Genomic DNA, 20938 nt, shown 5'->3' with positions numbered 1-20938 from the left:
GTGCCTAAAAATGATGACATCTTACAATGAAAGGACTGGTGTTAAGCATTAATTCTGCTTAAGTGCATATTTGAAACAATATCTTTGGTAATTTTCATGAGTATAATGTTATTGCTATTGATGACTAAAAAATAAAGAAATAAAAATTAGAAGTTAATCAGGTATAGCAGTGAGGGTTCAATAAGAAAAATAGAACTAAAATATATATTAAAGTATTAATATATACTTGTTACAGGAGATTTTTTTTTTTCAATTGTGGTTAATCAGTTCCTGGTAGACTGTTATCTCCCTCTTTGGTGGCTGAAGTTTTAATTTTGTAGCACAGGCATTTGCGAAGGGCAGATGACATATTACTTGTGAGATTAAGGAGAAGCAAGAACCTACAAATATAAGCTGGAACTCATGAGAAGAAGAAACTAAAATCCTTTTAAGCATTTGTTGCCTCTAACCTTGGCAGGGTGTGTGTCCAGCAGGAGATAGGGCCCTTTGTCAGTTTGCTAAATACACACACCTGACTCAGGAGTTAGAGAAAAGGAAGGAGGAACCAGGGGAAGGAGGAGCCCTTCAGGACAGGAGGTCAGGACGTGTATAAGCTACAGAATGGCCAAAATTGCTGTCCTACCCTGCAAATCTGGAAGAACTTTTTCTGTGGCTCACTCTGTAGAAAACCAGATAGAGAAGGAAATTCTAGGAAATCTTGATATGTTGCAAATCTACCATATCAGGGGGAAAAAAATCCAGAATATAGCAATAAAACTGGGCTGGAAGAAGAGCGAAGTAGGATTGTTTAATTTACTAGTTCTTTTTGAGGAGTCAAAGATGGTGGCTTTCAATTATTTATATCTTATTTCTGAATTAGATATGTTTAGAAATATGGGTTAAGCATACTAGTTAATATTATAAAGGCTATTTAACTAAAATGGATTTTATACACTTTATTTTTTTTTTAATTAAATTTTTTTTTTGTATTTTTCTGGATTGAGAAGCAGGGTGGCAGAGAGAAAGATGCCCGCATCACCCAACTAGAATCCACCCGGCAAGCCCACCAGGGGGCCATGCTCTGCCCATCTGGGGCGTTGCTTCATTGCAACCCAAGCCATTCTAGTACACGTGGCGGAGGCCATGGAGCCATCCTCAGCACCTGGGCCAACATTTTTTTTGTTCCAATGGAGCTTTGGCTGCCCGAGGGGAAGAGAAAGAGATAGAGAGAAAGGGGGGGGTGGATAAGCAGATGGAGCTTCTCCTGTGTGCCCTGTGGAAGTCCCAGGAATCAAGCCTGGGACTTCCACATGCTGGGCCGATCCTCTACCACTGAGCCAACTGTCCAGGGCCTACACTTTAATGACAAGAAAAGTATTTTGTGGGAAGGGATTGTGGATAGAAAAGAAAACAATATATAGCAAAAAGAGATAGAGAAGCAGGTCCACAGTGAAGAGAACAGAAACAAGCAGTATGTATTGTTCCTGAGAAGGCAGTGATGGATCTTTCTTTTTTTTTTTTTTTTTACAGAGACAGAGAGAGAGAGTCAGAGAGAGGGATAGATAGGGACAGACAGACAGGAACAGAGGGAGATGAGAAGCATCAATCATCAGGTTTTCGTTGCAACACCTTAGTTGTTCATTGGTTGCTTTCTCATATGTGCCTTGACTGTGGGCCTTCAGCAAACTGAGTAACCCCTTGCTCGAGCCAGTGACCTTGCGTCCAAGCTGGTGAGCTTTGCTCAAACCAGATAAGCCCGCGCTCAAGCTGGCAACCTCAGGGTCTGGAACCTGAGTCCTCTGCATCCCAGTCCGATGCTCTATCCACTGCGCCACCACCTGGTCAGGCGGATCTTTCTTTTTGCATTTTGAGAGAATGAGTGAAGATAAAAGAAGTTTGAGACATTGGATATCGGATGTTGGATTTTCTGATTATACCTTGGTTTCAACTTAATAGTAATACCAGTGAGGTCTTAACATAGTTATAAAAGTTATCCTGCAATAATTAAATTTAAATAGTAGAAGGTTTTACTCAGAAATGTTCAATTAGTGACTTTGAAAGTGGAAGAGTTGTGATGCTGCCAAGGTCTGGGAGTGAGCATGGAAGAAGTGGGGGAATGATGTGGACAGAAGAAATGAGATCAGGGAGCTCCAAGGTGGATTTGTAAAGGAGGCTGGTAAAGAAGATTGTGAATTAATTGACAATGTCTTCAGTGAATGGAACTATTTGTACATTTTAAGATGATGGTGGTAGTGGTGGCCACATTATTCAACCTGTCTAGATAATTTATTTTTTAACTGAACAGGTGAGTCATAGAATATTCCTACAACTATTGCTGTGTAACAAACTACCCAACAGACAGAGGTGGAAAACAACCCTTATGCTCAGATTCTTTGAGTCAGGAACTTGGGCAGAGTATGGTGTTTCTGCTCCATAATACCTGGGACTTTAGTTGAGTAAACGTGAAAGCAGAGGGTGAATTTTTGGCTGGGGACTGAAATCACCTACAGGTGTCCTCATTTGCGTTTTTGATGGTTAATGCCTGCAGAATTTTGAGTGTTGGTCTGAGATAACTACTCTTGTCCACTAATGTGATCTCTACAAATGTAAGTTTGGGGTCCTTACAGCATGGTGGCTAGGTTACAAGAGTGTCTCAGGAGACAGTGTTGGAAGCTGCCAGTTTCTTAACTTCTGGGCCTGAAAATCAGCACAGATTTACTTCTGCTGTATTTTATTGGTTTAAACTCAAGGGGTGGGGGATATAGATTCCACATTTTTATGGGAAAAGTGTCAAAGAATTTTAGATCCATGTTTTAAAACTGTCAGGGAGATACATAGAAAATCCCAGAGCTCAACTTCTCTGCATAACAAAAATGAGGAGATATCTGGATTTGTTGAAAGATTGGAAAGAAGGAAGAACTCAGTAGGCAGAGATGCTTGGCAGGGAGGCTGAGGGATCTAGGACTAGGAATGTACAATATTAAATATTTGGTGTGGCCCTGGCCGGTTGGCTCAGCGGTAGAGCATCGGCCTGGCGTGCAGGAGTCCCGGGTTCGATTCCCGGCCAGGGCACACAGGAGAAGCGCCCATCTGCTTCTCCACCCCTCCCCCTCTTCTTCCTCTCTGTCTCTCTCTTCCCCTCCTGCAGCCGAGGCTCCATTGGAGCAAAGATGGCTCGGGCGCTGGGGATGGCTCTGTGGCCTCTGCCTCAGGCGCTAGAATGGCTCTGGATGCAACAGAGCGACGCCACAGAGGAGCAGAGCATCGCCCCCGGTGGGCATGCCGGGTGGATCCCTGTCGGGCGCATGCGGGGAGTCTGTCTGACTGCCTCCCCGTTTCCAGCTTCATAAAAATGAAAAAAAATTTTTGGTTTATTTCTGCTCTGCAAACTTCTTAAATCTTTAGTACATTCTGCCTCACAGATAGAATGCATTCTCTCTGTGTTTCTCCATCTGTATTTGTGTGCATGCATGTATGTATATGTGGTGGTCAGAAATCAGGAAATTAGAAATGAAAGGAAGGAATTAATGGGACTGAATTATTAGGGCTTGCCATGGAAGAGAGAAAGGACTAGCCTCAAGAGATGTAATGCAGGTGACAGCAACAATTCTATAGAAGCAGGAACTTGCATCAAAGTCAGCACAAGAACCTGAGTGCACCAAAACGTGGGCATTTTGAAGATGGTGCTTGAACTAACTTCTGGGTTATAAGAGATGAAGATGATAGCAATATGCAGTGAGGGAAAGGTAAAATTGTTATCAGAGTTTTAAAGGAGAATATTTTATAGAGGCAACCCAAGGAGAAATTGATGAAAATCAGCATTAGGGAGACCGTGTAGTGGATATTAGGGTTATATTTTTTGTAAATAACCCTCTCACTGTCAGCTATGCTGACAGAGTTTTAGAGTCAACTTATTTTACTTGATAGGGCAAAAGGGAGAGTGCCATTAGATGAGAATAGATTGTGGTTGAGGTGGGAGGATGCAAGGAGCTTTTGGAGAAGGGGCTTGGACATAGGAGAAAACCAGAGGGTGCAGGGAAAAGGACCAGAAGAGGGGAAAAGGTTGTGGGGCTTATCAGGGGAGGTGAACAGTTTGAGGGTGAAAGTATCATAGATAAAACCACGAAGAAACCAAGAGAAGCTAGGATGTAAGGCAAAGGAGATGTAGTCCAGTAGTCCAGTAGTTTCTTGGAGCATTGGGTAGTAGGATTCAGCCCAGAATTCAGTGGTGGCTGGGAGTTGGGATGTCATCTTTGTATTGTAGGTGGGGGTGAGGAGGGGCAAAAGCATGGGTTCAGCTTGCTAGGTGTGCTGCTGCGATTGCGTCAGCACTCTGTGTGGCACCTGAGTCTTACTGTAGTCATCTGGGTGGTGGTCACTCTTTGGAGACCTTCAGGTCGTTCGGTAAATTCATCTTGAAATCTTTAAAGTGAACTGATTCTGGGCATTTGGCATTTTAGCAGAAACTATGTTATTGTGGCTCTTTATTCTCTTTTGTGATAGTTGGATTTTAAAAATTATTATTAATTAGATTCCATTACTCTACACACTATTTTCTTAGAATACAAGAACAAACTTTTTCATTACCTTCAAGACACATGGCCCAGGCAGGATAGCTCAGTTTGCTCGAGCATCATCCTGATATGCAGAGGTGGCCGGTTTGATCCTCAGTCAAAGCACATACAGAAACATTGATGTTTCTGTCTCTCTATCTCTTCCTCTCTCCTTTCTGCTCTCTCTAAAATCGATCAATTAAAAAAGGCATGGCACTGTATTATTCTACTTATCTTAATTCTCTAAATCATAGGCAAGCTGCAGCCCTAGGGCCAAATCTGGGTATACCCTTTTATTTATGTATGGTCTAGGGGGCAGACTTGAATAGTGATAGATGCTATATGGCCTGGAAATGTATATTTTTTATTTATGTATTTACCAAATGGTACTTTACAGAAAAAAATTGCTCATCTCTGCTCTAAATATTTTCTCTTTGCCCTCCTTCTACCTGATAAGCATATTCAGGATCTTTATGTAATTCTCTCTCCTATTAATATACAGTTATTTAAGCATCTCCTTTATGGAATGGGTACCCTTTCTTATTATTGACTTCTAAAATCCAACTAGCCCTTTCATATCTTGATTGTTTTACCTTTCTAAGAAGACATTGGTAAAAACCAGGCTTTTTTTTAACATTCTTTTACCATCCTGCAACTTTAGAGCTCTCAATTCAAGAGAGACAATGACACAGCATAAACTGCATATTTTAAGTCTCCAGGTCTTACCAGTTTGTGGGAATAAATGTTGTTACATGGACAATGAAGCCCATATAATATTGCTAATAAGCATCTACCTAATAATGTGGAAACTGTCTTCCTAGTGGTTCTTCTCTCCCCCCCCCCCCCATCCTGAATATGTATCTCCATGAGATCTCAAGGAGTGTTTGGACTAATCAGTTTTGGTTTCCACTGATACAGTGTTACAGGGCTTGTCACCCCCATATGTAATGCTCCTTTAGAGGTCATTGACATTTTTGGGTCACTGTCATTTACAATATTACCCTAGTTTCATTCGTTTGTTTGAAACCAAACTACTTCATCTTAGACATGCAGTTTGCGTGGCACTGACTCAACCCTGAACTTCTGATTGTCTTTAACCAATCAACAGATTTCATATCTGGCCACAATGATTATTCAGATATTGGCCCATGAACAAACTAGAGTCAATAAAATGTGAAGAGACATTTGCCTGGGCTTCTGAATAAGAGATGCTTTCTCTTTTTTCTACTTCTGCCTGAAGTGTATTGTCTCTTCTCCTGAGTGATGTCGACTTAATCAAAGTGGCCACTTTTCTACTTGAGGCTGGAGTTTGTGAGGGTGCTCATTATGGAGAAACTGAGGATGTAGCTAAACCTATGAAAGACAGGGAAGATTGGAGAGACTGGGAAGAAGCAGGTCTTCTTTGAAACTGTTTATGTAGCAATGTCAAAACTTGCCTACAATTACACTTTATACTTTTTTAGTTTCTGAACCAATTAAATCCCTTATGGTTTTTGCTAGTTTGAGTTACACTTTTGTTTATTTTTAGTCACAGGCATCTGGGTAATAGTTTCTTTTAATTTGTGTGTTAAACATGGTAGTAGTGGGATTCCCTGTAGTGGAGTTGGTATAGGGAATTAGAGTAATAGAATTTATTTTTAATATACAGGAGGTCCTTGGGTTACCACAGTCTCAACATAAGATGTTTTAAGTTTATGATGTTCACTCCCATAAAAACTTTAAAAAAATTGAGAAATGAGTATTTTAGCTTACGCTGTTAGCATGTACTTACCTCTACATGGGCTAACTAGTTTAGTTGCACATGGCAGAAGAACATGCAGTAATGTGGCATATGAGTGAGGGAAGTAGAAACCCCAGAACCCAAGAGATTTGCTACCAAGAGTTTGGCAGAAGGTTTTTCTATGGTAGAGGATGGGTTGGCAAAATTTCAGGCTGAGGAACCTGATGATGACAGATTCAGTAAGGTCTACAGAGCTGTTATGGATGCCTTGCAGTGCCATAGGCAGATTTTGGAAGACAAGTCATCAACCTTTTTCAGACTAGCCTGGAACAATTCTTTAGGAAGGTAGAGAGGCCTGCAACAGATCCTGTACCCTCTACATCAGCTTCTTCTTGAGATGAAACACCTGTAGTACAGGTAGAGTCATCTGCAGTGTCTCCTGCATGTTCCTTAGGCAATCCTGATTCACCTGACCCAGTATCTCCAGCCCCTTCTGCAGGTTCTCCTGTCTCTCTAGCTTCTTCCTCCCAGTCGGTCGCTCTCTCCCACCTTGCAATGCCCCTTCCAGTGTGCAAGCCAACCACAGAAATAAAGGTAAGGACATTTTTTTACACTCATTTTTTTGTTATTTTTTTCTATTACTACAGTACAGTGTACATACAGTACAGTATATTTATCTCCTTTTTCTTTTTTTCTGTGACTTAGTTGTGTTTTTATGTTCTAGATTATGATTTATAACTGTGTTAGGATAGGTAACTGACTTAGACTAGGGTGTATTTCAATTTACACCAAAATTTGGATTACTTCACTGTTGTGGGAATGGAATGGTTTTGTAACCCGAGAACCTCCTGTATTATTTATTTCTAGGCATACACAAAAAGCCCTGGTTGACTAGATTGGTATAGTTTTGAGTGTCAGTCACCATTCTCTATCCCAAACCACTCAAGCTGTATACATATAATTTCTAAGTCTAGGTTATTAGACTGGGCTTTTCTGCTGTCAAATATTTTAGAGATCCAGAGAGCCTTTGATATAACTTATTGATTAAGTCATCCTTTCCTGCTCTTCCCTTCATAAGAGTATTAGCTTAGGCACTTTGGCTGCAAGAAAACACAAACAAATTTGGTCTAATAGAAACATTAATTTATTATTAAGCCTTTATGTGTATCTCATGAAACCGCAAAGTATAGCAAATAATTGGGGCTCAGAAGAAAACTGAGGCAGGAAATACAGAGAACACTAACAGTTTTCCCTTCATGTGTCTTACTCTGTATGATCTGGTTTTTATCTCTATAGTGAAATAGCATGACCACCCTACTCCTAAATTATATATATAAAGCAGTTCTAATGGCAAATAGTCTAGACTTTTTCTATTTTCCAATAATAATTCTCAGATGACACTATCTGGTTGGTTCTGGTGCGAGTCACTCACAAATAATTAGAGAGGCCTACAGCATAGGAATATATTAACTATGCAGTGAGAGGCATATGTCATGTGAATAGCCACACACAACATACTCTAATCAGGTGTGAGGTTATATGACACACAGGGCCCTCTCTCATGGAGGTGTTAGTAAAGCTATTCTCAGAGGAAAAGGTGAGTTATTATGAGGTGGCCTAATACGTCATTTTGATATGATTTCCATTAATGGTTGTTCCCAAGGAATAATACCTAATACCTAATAATGGCCTAATACCGTAAGTCATTTTGTATGTGAACTCCCTTTCTAGTTGAGAGTTTCCTCCCCTTCCTGACCCCTAGCTGCACCATCAGTAAGGTCTTTAGCTCATGTACATCAGTGGCTGCTAATAGATGGAGAGATAATGCTTAATTTCTTGTGTCAGATAGTTTGGTATCTCAGCTGAAGGCTGGCCGGGAGAAGCTCTGATGCAAGGGCCAGATTTCATAGAAATAGTGTGGATGGTTGGCTATTGAGGTGGCACTGTCAGGTGAGTTGACTAAAAAGCAATAGAATAATATGGGGCTTCTTTTAAATCGAGGGGATGAAATTTCAATTAATTTTTTTTTATCTCTGAAGTAGCAGGCTATACTGCTGCTGTTTCTTAAAATAAATGCCTATTAATTTATCTTTAGGCCTTTTGTCTCCTCAGCTGGTTAATGTGTTGTTACAAAAGGTTGACTCCAAATTTTTTACTTTAAGTTTGAGAATACCTTCTATTTAGCATAGCTCTCCCTTGCTTCACTGACAGAATATATACATTCATATTCAACAGGCTTGTTACTGGTATAAGAGTAAGGATTTAAGTTTGTAATTTTGTTTGAGCCTTAATCAGCCATTACTGGAGAAACAATTCTAGTACACTGTCTGTTGAAGGATCAGTGCGTCACTTATATGAGGGAAACACAGCTTTCTGTTCTCCAGTGAATATTATGTTGACCCATTTGTTTAAGTTTGTAAGTTGCCAAATGTTACTTATTTTTTTATTAACTATACAACTGTAAAAACTCACAATACCCTAAATACTTAATACTTTTCTGAAAAAAATTGTTTTTTATGTTAATGAATAATATTAAAACAGACTTTTATAGGTCAGTGCCTGTATTCCATGAAGAAAAAAAAGAGATGGATCAATAAATGACAATGAAATGAGAAATATTTGCAAAAATGTAAATATGATAATGAATACTATTTCAAATGGTTTATTGAATCAGTTTTTAATGTCCTCAGCAATATGCTCATTCTGGATTTATATTTAAAACTTTGTCATTAATTTTAAGCCATGAAAGTGCCTTATTTGCAAAAAACATTTATTTGCAAGTATGGAGAAAGGGAAGAAGACTCATATTGTACTGAAGAGCTTTTGATCCAGGCACCGTGCCAGTTACATGCAGTCTATTGGGAACAAGGCAGTGGTGGTCTTTATCTTGTTGAAACTTGCAGTGTTGGGAAACAGAAATTAAATAGACTCAATTAAGTACACAAAAGCAAATGTTTAGGAAAACACCAGGATGCAGGGCAGTATTAAAGACGGTTAGGCATCCCTTCTGTTCAGGGTTGGCAGAAGTTAGAAAATAATGGGCATTAAAACTGTTAAATAGGTTTTAGCACACAGTTTTCAATGAGTTGAACTGACCTTATAATTATATATTGTAATCAGTAGGATCCTAAATGCCGTGTAATTGCTCATGTAGTCGCTATCTAGAGTCAAGAAAACAACCCAGTAGTAGACCAGATGATGACAAATCTTTGCAAAATACAGCTTGTTGAATGTGGCCACTTTGCCCAATAAAGCTCACCACATTCTTTTCCTCTTATTTCTTCCCCCCACCTCAACCCATTTTAATCCTCTATCTTAGTGACTGCATCTTTTCAGACTTGTTTGAGGGGATCCTCCTCTGCTCCAATTCATTTTGCTTACTTTGTCGTTCTCACTCAGGTAATTATGCCCAAAGGGCACACTTGGCAATGTCTGGGTACATTGTCGTTGCCACATCGGGGGAGGGTGTTCTGATGGTTAGGAATGCAGCTAAACATTTCTGTACTTGACAGCTCCCCCACAAAAACAAAATTACTTCACCTCGAGTGTCAATAGTGCTGAGGTTGAGAAAACCTCTAGATTTTATAAACCAAACTTTTTCCATAGATGACCATATTAAAACCCTCAATATTTAATACCATTTTGTGTTTCAAACTCTCAAGTTAATATCTTCAATTTGGATATCTTTCCTAGATTTAAGTCTTGCATGCTCAAATATTATTTCTACATCTTCAGTTGCATTCCTAATAGACATCTCATTTCCAAATCTGAACTCTACTTTTTCTTTGAACCTGAACTTCCTTGTGTATTCTCCTTTTCTGCAAATTGTACCACGTAGGCATCCTAAGGGTTACTTTTGATTCCTGTCTCTTTCTTACCTGCCAAATTCCATCCATAGCATTTAACCAAGTTATCTTCTACCTTATATACGTGTCTAATCCAACCACTTATCTTTTATCCCAGTTTTATCATTTACAATACAGGAATACTGATTCTCAAAATAGCAATTAGAGTGAACTTTTAAGAAATAAATTAAATGAAGTTTTTCTCTTGTTATAATTTTGATAAATCCCTCCTAAGTGTGATCTACAAGAAATTATGTAAACTGACTTTGTTTCCTGTATTTTTGCCCTTTTTGGAAAGGTGGAAGTACTAGGATTCTTGCCTTTTCTTTTTAATCTTTGGCTTTTGGGTAGTTTGACTATAGTATGCTTAGGCATGATTTTGTTTCTGTTTATTTTGCTAGGGATTCAATGAGCTTTTAAACTATGTTAATTTGTGTTTCCTATAAAATGTAGAAAATTTATAGTCATTTCATGGAGTGTTTACTCTGCTCTCTCTCTCTCTCTCTCTCTTTTTTTTTTTTTTTGCTTTTGGGAGCTCCAGTCATATATACATTAGATTTTATGTTATTTGCTCAGTTATATGCACACATACATAAGATCCTAAGTATGGATAGGATTTTCAATCTTTTTATCTCTCTTCTTCAGATTGGATACTTTCTATTGATCTACTTTTCAGTTCTCTGACTTTGTCCTCTGTCATCTTTATTTAGCAATCAAGTCCATCCAATTAAATTTTTCTTTCATATATTATATTTTTCAGTTACAGAATTTTTTTGTGGGTTTTTTTTTTGTCTCCTGAGAATTCTTTTCTTAAAATTTATTCTGAGCACATGTTCTTTGACCTCATTGAACATAATTGTATCTGCTACTTTAGAGTCCTTCAGTGTTTATTCTAACATCTGGATCAACTGGAATCAGTCTTTATTATCTATCTTTTGAAAATGGATCACACTATACTTATTCTTCATATGTCCAGTAATTTTGAATTGTTTCCTGGATGCTGTCAATGTTATGTTATGGTGACTCATGGATTCTATTATATTCCTCCAAAGAGTGTTAATTTGTTTGTCTTTGAAAAAAAATTACTTGGTTGAACTCAAACTGTCAACTGTGTCTCTGGCAGCAGCTGCAATTTTCGTTCAGGTTTTCATTCTTAGCTTGCCAGTTGCTAGGTTGCTTACAGTTTGTTCTGGACATGTGAGGTGTGGTTCAGGGGCCAGCAGAGATTTGAGCAGAGTTTGCACACAAATGTTGGGTTTCTTTTCACTAGCCCTCCCTTTCCTGGTATTTCCTCACTACTTTCCAGTACCTGTGATTGCTGTCTTCCAGTTATTCAATCTTGAAAGACTATGAGCTGTTTTATTATTATTATTATTATTGGAATTTAGATACTTTGTACATGGAATGTCCTCAGGCTAAAAGCCACAGAGATAAGAAACTAACCCTATGCTTTTCCCTTCTTTCTAATATTGCCTCCCTTTTAGAACCTTTCTTCTTTCGTTCACTCTCCAGAGCTTTCAAGTCACTTATTTTTGTATTTTGTCCAGAGTTAGTGGCTGCTGTGTATGGATTGCCATACTGAAATATTACTATTGTTGTATTGTCTAGATTTCTGCATATGGCAGGTGACAGAATAACTTGTGCAAGACTCAGGCTTCACTTGGAGCTGGAACATGACTGTGGCATCTGCAAGCCTTACATCCTTGCATCTCTCAATACAGTTTAGCAGGAGAGGGAATGGTTTGCTTTCCTGAAGTTTTCAGCACATATCCCTGCATTTCTTTCTTGTGACTGGCTGTCCATTTTGAATTGATCATTGTGCTGATAAGATAGGATGCTGTTTTAGATAGTTAGGACTCATTCCCATGTGTCTATCAATCTCATCTAAATCACATATATGTGAGTGAGGAAGAGATAAAGCTTCAAAGGAAATTCTAGGAGAGGGAACAGATGCTGGTCAGCTCTCAGCAGATCTAATGCTATTGTCAAGATTCTTGTTAGATTCATGGGCATATGGTTTATTTTATTTTTTTAGTTTTTTTTATACCTGGATACAGGAATACATTTGATTCAGTCAAAATCCTTTCACCATGATAATACTGTATTTCACAAAGTCCTATCAGTTTCAGAATGGATAGCAAGGAGACATTTCAGAAAAGATTGAAGGAGCAGGTTTACCAGTATATACTTCTTGCTCTGAATTCTAAGGTCCTGTTTTCATCTGGTGAGCATTTGGTATTTTATTACATTTAACATCCACCTGATAAACCTAAAATATATCTTGCGCTTAATGTCTTGATGCCAAGGGCACTTTCTATGTCAACCTTTCATAAAGCTGGTATGTAAAGCCAGTAACCATGGCCACCATCACAGCTGCCTGGCCCGTGCAGGTTCGCATTAGATTCAGACAGATAGTAATGAAACAATGGAGCCAAGAACTGGTGGGCTATTACCTTTAATCCTAAATTGCACCTGGCAGGCAAGTAAAAACATATACTAGGCTCTAAAACCCACTCATTCAGTGCTCACAAAGCTACTGACTTATTCAAGTTTCCTAGAATCAAAGGTTTCTAGCTCACTAGCCTTATTCACCTCTGTGCCCCATCTCCTTCTCTCTGCACAAACTGGCTTCTCCTTCAGCACTCTGCCATCTTGGCTGCCTCTCTTCTCCTCCACGTGGCCTTTCTCTGCTCTCACAGCATGGGCTCCTCCTAGGACGTAATCACTCTTTTAATGCTAATCTCAGGAACTGAGAGTGAGCAAGCTCCCAGTTTGCCCCCATTTTATAGTGTAGAAATCAAAACCTTTAATCCAATATACAAATAAGAAAGTCTTTGATACAAAATCACTTGTCTGAGACACAATGGGATTCCTCATGAGAGTGCACCACCCCACATCATGCAATCAGTCAAGGATGTGGAGAAAAGCTTAGTCTTAAAACTAAGCCTTAGGCTATAATGACCTGGCCTGCTTACAGCCTGTCTCCCACACCCAATACAAACTAAAGAGCGAGCAAATATATATATCATATTTAAAAACTTTTTTTTAATTTTTTTAATTTTTATTTTTTTTTCTCTTTTCTTTATAGGGACAGAGAGAGAGAGAGTCAGAAAGAGGGATAGATAGGGACAGATAGACAGGAACGGAGAGAGATGAGAAGCATCAATCATCAGTTTTTCATTGCGACACCTTAGTTGTTCATTGATTGCTTTCCCATATATGCCTTGACCACGGGCTTCCAGCAGACCAAGTAACCCCTTGCTCAAGCCAGCGACCTTGGGTCCAAGCTGGTGAGCTTTGCTCAAACCAGATGAGCCCGTGCTCAAGCTGGCGACCTCGGGATCTCGAACCTGGGTCCTCCACATCCCAGTCCGATGCTTTATCCACTGCATCACCACCTGGTCAGGCCATATTTAAAAACTTATTTGACCAACATGGTATGTGCTACAAATGTAAAGATCCTCTAAGTTGACCAGGGGAGATAATTGTTTGAGATAAAAAGAAAATGCATATTATCAATATAGGGCCAGTAGGCACAGCCACCTTCACATTTGCCTGGCCCATGCAGGTTTGCGTTAGTTTTGGACAGAGGGTAATGAAACAATGGAGCCAAAAACTGGTGAGCCATCAGCTTTAATCCTAGCTTGCACCCTGTGGGCAAGAAATACACACAATGGGAAAACACTTCCCTTTCCTTTCAGGGCTCCCAAAGCCACTGACTTATCCAAGTTTCCTAGAATCAAAGGTTTCTAGCTCACCAGACTTATTCACCTCTGTTCCCCATCTCCTTCTCCCTGCACAAACTCTACACAAACTGGCTTCTCCTTCAGCATCCACCATCTTGCTGCTTCTCCTAGCCTCCTCCACATGGCCTTTCTCTGCTCTCCTCTTGAATACTAATCTCAGGAACTGAGAGCGCAAGCTCCCAGTCTGCCCCACTTTATAGTGTAGAAATCAAAACCTTTAATCCAATATACAAACAAGGAAGTCTCTGATACAAAGTCACTTATCTGAAGCATAATGGGATTCCTCATGAGTGTGCACCACACCCCACATCATGCAATCAGTCAAAGTTGTGGGGAAAAGCTTAGTCTTAATACTAAGCCTCAGGCTATAATGACCTTGCCGCTTACAGCCTATCCTCTACACCCAGTGCAAACTATAAGTGAGCAAACATATATCATATTTAAAAACTTATTTGATCAACAGTCAACCAGCAGTGCTATTTTAAAAGTAATTTTAATTAAAAATAATGCACAGATACTGAAAATCCTTAGATTTAAACCTATTTGATTATCATTTATTTCAATTACTATTATTGAAGGCCAGATTGTTCCACGTTTTGAAGTTGGCTTCTAATATGGGCTAAATTGAAGTCCTACAAAATTCCTAAATTAAAGTTTTAACTCCCAATATGACTATGGTGGGAGATAGGATCTTTATGGAGGTAATTAGGGTGAAATGAGGTCATAAGGATGGGCTTTAATTCAATATGACTGTGAAGAAAGACACCAGTAGGGCATTGCACAATGACAGTGCTATGTGGTGACACAGAGGAAAGGCAGCCATATGAAAGTCAAGTAGAATGGTCTAAAAAGAAATCAAACTTGCCAGCACCTTGATCTTAGACTTTGAGCCTCCAGAATTGTGAGAAAATAAATTTTTGTTGTTTAAGCCATTGGTCTGTGGTATTTTGTTATGACAGCCTTTGCAGACTATTATAGCTCCTGAGTCCTTTTGATATGGTTCTTGGAGTTATTTGACAGTTTGCTATTTGGTATACCAAAAATTTTAGCTGGTCGGTCTGTCATCTTATACATTTCCTTCTCCAGCCCTAGAGGTTATATATTTCTTATATTATTTCTGCAAGAACTACTGATTTCTTCTTGAGGGAAATGATATTTTAAGACCCATAATCTGGGCATCAGGAATGCCCTTTGCCAGTTGGTTAGTCATTGTTTTTGGGTCTTTTCAGTAAAACTAGAAAATATATATTTTTTGAGGGTAAATTTCTTCATAAATTCATATTGATACTTCAAATTCAAAGTTACAGTTTTGAGTAACCTCTTCTTTATTATATATGTATTTTCTTTCCTCCACACTAAAAAATATCTTGATTTTCAAGACTACAGAATAGACTTAGAGAGTAGAAATTAAATATTGCATAAATATTTGTTTTGAATTTTGTATTACTCTCACAACCTTTTATTAAATTTTTGTATGACAGAGACAGAGAGAGACAGAGTGAGGTACAGATAGGGAAAGACAGACAGGAAGGGAGGGAGATGAGAATCATCAATTCTTTGTTGTAGCACCTTAGTTGTTCATGAATTGCTTTCTCATATGTGTCTTCACTGGATAGGGGGGATACAGCAGAGCCAGTGACCCCTTGCTCAAGCCAGTGACCTCGGACTCAAGCCAGAGACCTTGGGCTTCTAGCTAGCAACTTTTGGGCACAAGCCAGTGACCATGGGATCCTGTTTATGATCCAAGCCAGCAACCTCACACTGAAGCTGGAGAGCCCGCTCAAGCCCATGACCCTGGGTCCTCTGTGTCCCCAGTCCGATGTTCTTTCCACTGCACTACCACTTGGTCATGCTTATTCTCACAGTTGTTTTAACTTACTTGAAATATAGGTTTTAGCATTTGTCGTGTTTTCCTCTTCAGGGGCTTACATTATTAACAATATTTGTTGTCACTGTCTTTCAAACTTTTTCATTCTCTTTGACTTTTCACAACTTGTTATTTTCCATGCACTATTTTTTAATTCCTAACCTTTGTGTGATTCATTCCTGTGTTTCTTCTTATTTAGTCTTCATTTCAAATTTTTTTCTTTTATCTCTAATTATTTCTTTAGTTTTATATCCGAGATTTTTCTAATTTTGATTTATGTTGTTCTTTCATGTTTTGTGTGCATTATCTTTTAGGTTGTTTTTTTTTGTTTGTTTGTTTCATTTTTTAAGCTAAAAGAGGGGAGTTAGAAAGACTCTTGCATGCACCTCAACTGGCATCCACCCAGCAACCTCCTTCTGGGGCCAGTGCTAAAATCAACTGCGCTCTCCTCAGCATCTGAGGCCAATGCCCATCCAAGGTGTCCTCAGTGCCTGGGGTTGATGCTTGAAGCAGTCGAGCCACTGTTTATGAGAAGGGAAGAGAGAGAAGGAGAGAGGGAGGGGAAGAGAAGCAGATGGTTGCTTCTCATTTGTGCCTTGACTGGGTATTGAACCCAGGATTTCCACATGCTGAGCCAAGGCCTAGCTTTTTTTACTACCACATTTTACACATACTAGGAATATTATGATTATATTTTTGTTTTTTGTTTTTGTTTTGTGGGGGAGCATGTCTTTCTGGCATATTTTCTTTGTAAAAATATTATTTTGGTCTTTATTTTCTTTTTTATTATCATAAGTTGATGTGAGATTTTTGTTGTTGTTCTATTTTATGTGAAGTTGGCTTTTTTTCCTGAAAATTTAGATTGAGACCAGCTTCAGAATAATTTATCTACCTTTGTAGAACTTTCTCTTCTGTTGTTTTTGTGGAGTATTTAAAAGTATGATTGTTTTCTGAAATTTCCTGAATTATTTCTCCTCCCATGTTATTCTAGACTGTTATTTTTATGAACTATAGAAATGATCCCTGAAGGTATAGTCTTTAGATCTTTTTTAAAAAATCTATATCTCTTAGATTCATCTTCTGTTGAGTTTTGATTCTACTTGCAGAAGTTTCTTTTCTGTGTGGGTTCTTCCCTGGAAAGGAGACTGCTGGACCCGTTTTGAGAATTTGTAGGCATCTGGATCGCTCCTACACCAATAGCCCTTTGCACACATTTAATAATTGAAAGGGCAAATCTCTCCAAGTCAGCTGCTGTTCTCAAAGTAGCCCTCTTTGTTTTTCTGTTGGCTGTTTTGGGGTTCTTCTGTGCTCCGTTTTTCAGAAATTATCCCACTGCTTTATTCTTCTCCCTCCTGCCCATAATTCGATACTGCGAACATCTGGCCACAGTGACAGATATGTGGCTATTGATGGCTTTTCCCCATCCTGTTTATATTTTGAAGGCTGTTGGAGGTATTATGGCATCTAGATTTGTTTTTTTTGGATTTATTTTCTAGTCTCTGTGGTTCATGTAGAGATTTGGAGATTGTGAAAACTATGTTTCCCTTCCTACCATCTTTCCAGAATGCCCCCCAATGTTCTTAGTTTTAATATATATATATTTAAAAACAACACAGACATTTAGATGGTATAACTGTTTCTTATGCTGAATAACTGAAAGGAAGGCATATTAACCAATACTGCTGTTTCTTGGTGAGAAATTAAGAAAAGCTTCCATAATTCTGGTTGAGGTCCCCATCAGCAAGGAACATGTTGTTTTATTTGTAATATCATTTATTTACAGTGCTTTAATTATAGTGGAGTTTGATTTTACTGTTCAGAAACATAACTGCTATTAAGAAACATGACTATTGCCTCTGAGCCTAGGTTGTATACTCTTACTGTTACATAGCATCCTTTGTTGTGTCATGTTCTTTGAAGTCAGGCCTTGAAATATTTAAAAAATATTTCTTGTTACTATGTAGTATCTGTTTGGATTCCAGCTGGCTTTGCTTTCTTATGATGCTTGTTCTATTTATAATGGGATAACTGTAGCCTTGGCTTTTTGTCAACGAGCACCTTTTTATGTCCTTTGTGTTTATACTGAGGAGAAAATGTCAGATATGGTCCTTTTCCTAGGTATGTTTAGTTCAACTCATCCGTCTCTTGGACTAATTCAGGAAGCAAAGGAACTATTTTCTTATGGACACTTTTCCCCCTCCACTGTAACCCAAACTCTAAATTACTTAAGCATAGCTCATAGTTAATATTATTGAAAATGTTCTGTTTGTTAAACATAACTATTCTTTGAATTACAATCCTGATTTGTTTTGGAGTTAAGTTTTATGTTGTCATTTTCAATTCCTAAGATTCTAAATGGAAGTCTGAATTAATTAATGCAGATTGTCATCAACTTGAAGAATGTATTTGTTCTAAGTCCAAATTGTTCTCCAGGCTTATTCAGAGTTGCTGAGATATAATGATTTCTCTCCCGCACTATGTTTAGGATGGCTGTCAGGGTAATTTGTAGCATCTTTCTAAGTGTATTTTCTGCCATGTGAAATAGTACAAAAAGGCATGGCAACTCTATAACTTTATATTTTAGCCTATTTTATTTTTGAATAAAACTCCTTGGATGGTTCTTAACCATAGTTTATTTTCTTTCAACTTACCAAATAGATGACTTCTTTCAAAACAAGAGTTGAAAATGGCCAGTTATGTTTATAGATGAACCATTTATAAGTTTAAGACTATTGCTTTCCTCTCGGTAGAGTGATGGTGAAGAAGATTGTTTGGGAATTTTTCCAAACACCAGCTCCCCCATTTTGTAGGACATAGGTGTGTGACATTGGGCAGTTTTCAAAGCTGCTCTGTGTCTCTATTTCCTCATGTGTAAAATGTGGTAGTAATGGTTCTTATATAATGGAGTTAATGTGAGGATTAAATGACATAATGCATATAGATAGTAGGTCCCCAACTATTGCTTTAATATCATAAATGAAAATTGAGTGTTTATGATGTATTAGGCACTATGAAGGATATCTGAGATGTAGTAATGAGTAAAAATTTCTACTTGGAGCTTTACAACATAGATGAAAGAACTAATTAATTAGTACACATAGGAAGGAATATCACATCATAACCATGATAAGTGCAGTGGAGAGTTATGAGGCAGTCCAAGGACACAGGTGCTGTCTGGGAGGGTAAGAAAAGTTTACTTGGGAAGTCTGAGTTTAAATTTAAAGAAAAATAGATGAGAATGCATTAGTGTAAGGGTTGTCTTTGCCAAACGTGTGGGTGAGCACATTTATGACAAGAGTGCCCCAGAAAGATGGAAGTGGAGAGAATAATTGTGTGGCAAGAGGGGGTGAATGTAAGGAACTGAAATAAGGCTGGTGTGTGATGAGAGTATAATGGCCCATGTCACTTAATATGGGGCTGAGCAGAAGAGAAGGAGTAGTCACAACTTGGGGCCTTTATAGGCCACGTTTAGGAATGTTTTCTAACAAAACAATGTTAGGTATTTGAAATTTGGAGAGATCATTGCAATGACATTATTATTATTATTATTATTTTTGCATTCTAAATCTGTGTGTGTGTGTGTGTGTGTGTGTGTGTATATATATATATATATATATATATATATATATATAAAGTGAGAGAGACAGAGACAGAAAGGGACAGATAGGGACAGACAGACAGGAAGGGAGAGAGATAAGAAGCATCAGTTCTTTGTTACGGCACCTTAGTTGTTCATTGATTCATTGATTGCTTTCTCACGTGTACCTTGACCTGAGGGCTCCAGTAGACCGAGTGACCCCTTTCTTGCTCAAGCCAGCGACCATGGGGTCATGTCTTGACCCCACACTCAAGCTAGTGAACCTGCACACAAGCCAGAGACCTCAGGGTTTCAAACCTGGGTCTTCGGTGTCCCAGGCTGACTCTGTCTACTGTGCCACTGTCTGGTCTAGCTATACTTTAATATTGATTCATTGGTTATTTTCCCTAATTTCTATAATTATTTTTCTCTGACCTCTAAATCTTTCCATTTAGGAATAAAGCCAAGGAGATAACTTTCTTTTCTTTCAATCAATTTTACTGTTTGAAGTAAAATTTGCTTTTGTGTAACATTAGGCAAGATAAATGAAAAACATTGCCAAAATGTTACAACCGTCACACACACAAATATTTTATGCATTTTAGCCTTTGTGAAATGCTCAAATGGCTGTTGTTTCTTATTTATCTAACTTCAACTAAAGCCAAAATTCTTTAAAAATTTGGTGTTTTGTGTTGGAAGGAACCTCAGTGATTTCAAATGTCTTGATCTTACTCAGAACTCACATTTGGAAATGTAAGCTCTGAGGCCAACATTGTGGGGAAAAAGTAGGGAGAGTTTGACAAGTGACTTTTATGTGCAGGTATTTTTTTTTTTTTGTGTGTGTATGCTGTGTGGTGTGTGTGTAATGTGTGTACACACACATATTTTATATTTACTGATCTAAAATTAGGCAGTGAAGAGCTAATGTGGTAACTCTGAAACTCCCTAGAGAACAAGGGCCACAATTATTCTTTCTACCCTAAAATAGTGGAATAACTATATTATATTAGGCCATGTAAATACAATTGTTTTGAGCTTTACATAAAACCCAGGTAGCTTTGGGATGCCCTGAGACTCTCCCCATATGCCCCATCAGGGTCATCCTTTTCGGGTTTCACTGCATGTCTGTACCTTTTCCTCCGCTCTCTAGCATTCCTGCTCTGTATAAAGATGCTTGCTCTAGGACCCCATCCAGGACAATAAGTGCTAATGAGATTAGCAAAAAATTTTAACCACAACTATTATAATAACTTCACATTTTGTATAATATGCATCTTCACAGGAGTTTTCTGAATATAGTTATAAAACTAAAAAAGTGCTTTTTAAAAAAATTAAATTTAGCCCTGGCCGGTTGGCTCAGCGGTAGAGCGTCGGCCTGGCGTGCTGGGGACCCGGGTTCGATTCCCGGCCAGGGCACATCGGAGAAGCGCCCATGTGCTTCTCCACCCCCCCTCCTTCCTCTCTGTCTCTCTCTTCCCCTCCCGCAGCCAAGGCTCCATTGGAGCAAAGATGGCCCGGGCACTGGGGATGGCTCCTTGGCCTCTGCCCCAGGCGCTAGAGTGGCTCTGGTCGCGGCAGAGCGACGCCCAGGATGGGCAGAGCATCGCCCCCTGGTGGGCAGAGCGTTGCCCCTGGTGGGCGTGCCGGGTGG

The 20938-nt window shown here is 38.8% G+C and overlaps 1 protein-coding gene across 1 annotated transcript in view; it reads left to right on the top strand.

The window, feature by feature from the left end:
* Nucleotides 1-20938, top strand: part of GPC5 (glypican 5) — a 1883811-nt gene that overhangs the window by 42456 nt on the left and 1820417 nt on the right. The window lies entirely within an intron of this gene.

Source organism: Saccopteryx bilineata, chromosome 6, assembly GCF_036850765.1.
Source record: "Saccopteryx bilineata isolate mSacBil1 chromosome 6, mSacBil1_pri_phased_curated, whole genome shotgun sequence".
NCBI classification, from domain to species: Eukaryota; Metazoa; Chordata; class Mammalia; order Chiroptera; family Emballonuridae; genus Saccopteryx; species Saccopteryx bilineata.
Note: the sequence above shows the minus strand (reverse complement) of the source record. Positions and strands in the feature narration are given on the sequence as shown.